Here is a 6,000-nt window from a genome sequence, read left to right on the forward strand (position 1 = left end):
AGCAATATGCTTTCCAGCTTGAGATGGAAAAATCTGGAGCACAGAATTATCAAGATAGCTGGAAGACTGGGAAAGAGACCCCAGAAATCAGAGCCCCTCAAAGGTCTGAGACTCAAAATATGAATACAAACTGCCCAATCACCGGGAGGGGGCGGGAATGAATTCTTTCATGGAGCTCTTCTCTTCCGCCAGTCTTTCATCTTCCTCCAAATGACCTTTCCATGCCAGGATCTGTTAAGAAGGGGAGGTGGGGGTGCCCGCAGGTATATACAGATAGGATTCCCTTGTGAATAATGACAAACAGGATTCCCAGGAGTGCTATCCTGCTGTGTATAAAATAAGCTATTTGAGGAGCAAGAGCCAGGAATGGAGTGTGTCCTCTGGACCTGAGATCCCTGCACAGAGAATTCCGGGATCCAGAAGACAGCAAACACTTTCCAACTCATTTTATAAAGTATGACACTGATTCTACAGGTATAGGAAAAGGATGCTAGAGACCACTATTATTCATGACCTTACAAGAAAGTAACTCTTAAAGCCTCATCAAACAAAATAGAGCAATATATAAAGTAAACAAAGTATGACCCAGTAGGATTTATCACAGTTATGCAAGTTTAGGTTTAATATCTGAAAAATTAGTCAATGTACTATTGTAAGAGACATAAAAGGTAAAATCATATAATTTTGATAGATGCAGAAAAAGCCTTTGAAAAACTTAACACCAATTTACAAAATAAACTTGTTGCAAACTAAAAATAGAATAAAATTTCTTCAATCTGATAAAAAACAAAAACAAAAAACCCCCAAACAAACGAAATCAAAACTCATTGCCATCAAGTGACCCTACAGGGCAGACAGGGTCAAACTGCCCTTGTGAGTTTCAGAGACTGTAACGATGGGAGTAGAAAGCCCTTTCTTGCTGCCGTGGAATGGCTCGAGGTTTCAAACTGCTCACCTTATGGATTGCAGCCCAATGTGTAAACACTACGCCACCAGGGATCTTTTACTGGGACACCAGGGTTCCACATTAATACATCATATGTTGTTGTTAAGTGCCCTTGAGTCTGTTCTGTCTCCTATTCCAACAAAACAAAGCACTGTCCAGTCCTGCACCATCCTCACAATTGGTATGTTCGAGCCCACTGCTGCAGCCACCTTCGATTTAGCTGACCTTCTACTGTACCAAGCATGGTATCCCTCTCCAGGGTCTGGTTTTTCCTGGTAACACATCTCAAACACACCTTCCTTGGAAGTCTCACCCTGCTTGCTTCCAAGGAGCACTCTGGCTATACTTTTTCTAAGAAAGATTTATTTATTATTCAGCCAGTCCATGGTGTTTTCAACATTCTTCACAAAGACCATAATTCAAATGAATCAATTCTCTTATCAATATTATAGACTAGCTATTCCACTATGGAGTATTTGATCCATGAGACGATAACACATGTCCTTATACAGATTTTATAGGAGACTTATGGCAGCTCTTTTTATAATATCCTTAAACTAGAAAAACAAATGTTCATGAACTTGAAAATAAAAAACAAACCACGGTATATTTATAAATGGAATATTACTCAACATTATAACTGCTTTTCTACAAGAATTGTAAGAATATAGACAAGTCTCAAATATGTTACACTAAGGGGGGAAAGCCAGAGATTTTAAAAGTACATATTATATGGTTATATGGAAAATTTAGAGAAATAATACTAAGCATTAGGTTTCTAAGACTAGGAAACTTTTGGTGTTAGAAACTTTCAGGGTTAAAATGGGCATTTTGGGCTATAATTCAGTGAATTTGGGAAGTACAGACTCAGCTACAATTAGCACCCTCAGTGAGGAGTGCCACGATGGCAGCAACAAGAGCTGAAACAATCAGCAATGAGCTTCACTTAGTCCTGTTACACGGAAGGATGCCGTGAGTGGAAGATGACTCAACAACACCTAACAAAAATAAAAGCTGGCTTATTAAAACAATTTCCTAAAGCTCATGGTCACATGATCAATAATGTTAGCTAGTATGGTTTTTATCCTCAGCTCTTCCTTTTCCTTTCCATCCCCAAAACTACGTAATTGCCAAGTCTGTTGGCTTCAACCTCTTAAAAGTTTTAGAATCTTTCAACTTCTAAGTTTATCTCCAAGAGCTTAACTTGAAGTCTCACCTCATCTTTTACCACCACTCTCCCGAACTTGCTCCCTCCATTCCATTTTCTACACTATGCAGGAGAATTTTTTCTATAAAGTAAAACTGATGTCATCATTCCCTAGTTTTAACACCTTTAATAGGACTTCATAGCACTCAAGAGTAAAGCAATAAAGAAGCTAGACCCAAAGGGACTGGAAGATAGATCAATGTTAATGGGGAACCCAGCAAGGGAAGTGAAAGAGTGCTGTTATTTTGAACGAAGTATAACCATTGTCGCGAAACAAAATGTGTATAAATTTTTGCAAGGAAAATTAATATACTCTAAACATTTAGAAAAATTACAAAACAAACAAAAAGAGAATGCACCCCCGCCCCTCAAAAAAAAAACCCCAAAGAGACACAAACAAAAACACCACTGCCGCCAGGGTTGAAGGGCAAGTCAGGCAGATGTAAGCCTCCTTAATCTTGGTTTGCCTTCTTTCTCGACATTTTCATCTTCATAGAGTCTAGCTATAGCAAATGAATTCCTGGCATTACTTATTGCTCTTGCCTAGGGTTTATGCCTGAATCACGCTACTTCTTTGACTAACTAATTCCCTGAAATCTTCCCAAATCCAGATTAGTTAAACCCATCTTACAGCATTCCTCAAAGCTGGTAGATGATCAATGTGCTATCGAGCCCCCAATGTCCTCCTATAGAAGCATTTATGACACATTCCTGAAATTTCCCACTACTCTAAAAGATCCTTAGGGTAGAGAATATTTACGAAACCTTTCTAGAATTAATTAGGAGAAAAGCAACAAACAGAAACCTATTTTGTCTTACACATCAGTCAGATCTCTTATGGTTTGGCTAGAAACATATTCTCTCTCTCATCTCTCTCGCTCTCACACACACTCACAACATAGCTAGAACAGTACACAGCTAGCCCTATTTTTTCACAGAGCTGTGGAAGATGGGAAAACCTAAGAGGGGGACGATCACTTACATTTGGACCAAACCCCAAATCAAACTCACTGCCATCGAGTTGAGCTCAGCTCAGAGAGCCTGTGGAATAGATTGGACTGGTCTTTGTGGGGTTCGGAGGCTGTAAATCTTCACTGGAGCAGAAAGCCCCCTCTTTCTCTCGCAGAGCTGCTATTGACCCCGTGCACAGCAGTCCACCATATAACCCGTTACACCACCACAGTGCCATGATCACAAAATGTAAGTTCAATCGACTGAAAATTACCAATTTTGTGAAACAAGTTTTGAGGTCGTACTGTAGGTATTTAATTCATCTATTTAGTCTCAATAATAGACCAAACTGCCAAAAAAGTAAACATGGTTTTGGCCTGAATTATAGTCTAATTCCAGTGAGTGGTAACTGTCCTGTTCTCCACAGTAGTTGACTCAACTAACAATAATACACTTAGCTAAGACTTATATAAACTAGAGTATCTCCAGAGGAGAGAGGTCAGAATGACGAGAATTAAAAGCACAAGAAATGAGAGAGGAAATAGTTAGCCTGAAAAAGTTAAGTTGTGTTGGTAGCCGGTCCTAAAAACCAGCCACTACTGAGTTGATTCCTATGGGACAGAGTAGAACTGCCCTAAGGCTGTACATGTTTACAGAAGCAGCCTATCTTTCTCCCATGGAGCTGCAGGTGGATTTGAACCACCAACCTTGTGGTTAGCAGCCCAAGGCTTAACTCACAGAACCATCAAATCTCCTAAAAGGATGAATTATTCTCTCAGACAATGTGACTGAGTCATTTCCAGGATGGGGTAGAACTGCCCCTGGGGGGTTGTGAGACTGTAACTTTTTAGTGTAGTAGAAAGCTTCATCTTTCTCCCATGGAGTGGCTGGTGGTTTTAAACTGCGGGCCTTGCGGTTTGCAGCCCAACATGTAACAACTAATTAGCAGAACTCCTGACTGGAACAAGAAACTTGATTTTAGTAAGTCATGTGTAAAAGAGCTAAGAGGGTCCAGGCCAGACAAGCCGAACTATAAAGGCTAAAGCCTAGAGAGGGACGTTGACAAATACTGAAGATCACTACAAGGGCCTTATATTAAAACAACCACCACTTCTCCATCAGGGCCACACATAAACAGCAGGAGACAAATTCGATGGCTGGGATTTCTTAATCATTAGACACATATGTGCAGCAAAAGATTTCATCAAAATTGTAAAAAGAAAACTCACCAATTGGGAGAAAGCATGTCAATGACATATCATACAAGGGACTAATTTCTAAATGGTGCAGGAAACTAAATTCAAAGTTATACTGAAAAACACCTCAACAACAACAAAAAAGACAAATTATCAAATTGTAGAATGGCCAACAAACATGAAGAAAAATTCTTAAGTCATCAGAGAGACGTAAAGCAAAACAACGAGCTATCACGATGCCCAACATGAGTAGAAAAGTTCAAAAACTAGGAAACAATCAATGTTGGCCACAGTGTGGAGAACGGAATCCTCATACAGTGCTGGTGGGAATGTAAAACAGTGTAACTGTTATGGGAAATGATACGGCACTTAATAAGTTAGAAATAGAAATACCCTATGACCTACTGAAATTTCAATAGCTTCATATACATACGGAAATTAGTGATTGAGTAATATATATATATATATATGATCATTGATTGAGGATGACTGAAGAAGAATCCATGCAATTAAATTATGGGGCTAGTGAAGATATGGACAGTACTACAGACTGCCAAAAGAACAAAAAAGATGGGTCTTGGTAGAAGTACAGCCAGAAAGCTCTATAGCAGTGAGGGTTGAGACTTTATTTCACATACTTTGAACATGTTATCAGGAAAGCCGTCTTGGTAAGGATACGATACTTGGTAAAGTAGAAGGTTGGCAAAAAAGAGAAGATCTTTGATGAACTGGATTGACACAGAGGCTGTAAAAGTGTGCTCAAACATAACAATGGAGAGGATGGCGCAGGACGGGGACATGGTTCACTCTATTGCACACAGGCCATCATGAGTCAGAATGGCCGCAACAGCGCCCAAGAATAACAACTTGATTCACAGCCTTTGGGTCAATTCGACTCTTAGCAACCAGAGAAAGGTGAGGCTGTCTGGCTGTAGAGATTTGGTCTTACAAACCCCATGTAGAGTTCCTAAGAATCAAAAGCGACTTGATAGCAATGGGTGAATGAAAGGATGTTCTGGTTTGAAAATATTTACAATGATTAAGTAACTAAACCATGTTCACGTTAAAAAACAAAAAAGCTAATGAACTCTTATCCTATAACAATACATTTGTCCAGATTAACATGCTTTATATAGCTCCAATATGCTGAGCATAGGTCAAAACACATGTGGAATAAATCCAAACCCAAATCACTGTCACGGAGTCCATGCTAACTCACAGCCACCTAATACGACAGGGTAGAACTGCCCCTGGGAGTTTCCGAGACTGTAAGTAATTCTTTATGGGAGCAGAAAACCCCATCCTTCTCCCTTGGCCAACTGGTGGTAACTACTAATCTTGCAGTTAGCAGCCCAACAGGTACCCATTACAGCCCCAAGGCTCCTATACATTTGAAATACAGTCTTCAATTAGAAGGTGCATCAGGAAGAGTATAGCCAGGAGAGTGAAAAATCAGGTCTCTTTGCTTTGAAGATTTAAATGATAAAGTAGTTATTTTCAAACATTTAAAGGTGTGATGAGAGAGAGATGAATCCTGGTGCCACAATGGTTCAAGAGTTCAGCTGTTATCTGAAAAACCAGTGTCTTATACCCACCAGCTGCTGGGGAGGGAGGAGCGCGTACCATGCTGATGATGCTGCTGGGGAGGGGGGGGGGGGGGGGGGGCTGCTCAGGGAGGCTAAAGGGGAAGGGATGCCAAG

General features: G+C 40.2%; 1 protein-coding gene across 3 annotated transcripts in view; it reads right to left on the minus strand.

Annotated features, from left to right (window-relative positions):
* The window catches only part of ELP4 (elongator acetyltransferase complex subunit 4), a 255,782-nt gene that overhangs the window by 236,493 nt on the left and 13,289 nt on the right, over positions 1-6,000 (minus strand). The gene's annotated exons all lie outside the window — the stretch shown is intronic.

This window comes from Echinops telfairi, unplaced genomic scaffold, assembly GCF_000313985.2.
Source record: "Echinops telfairi isolate 266 unplaced genomic scaffold, ASM31398v2 ScPeMD7_60;HRSCAF=208, whole genome shotgun sequence".
In the NCBI taxonomy this organism is placed as follows: Eukaryota; Metazoa; Chordata; class Mammalia; order Afrosoricida; family Tenrecidae; genus Echinops; species Echinops telfairi.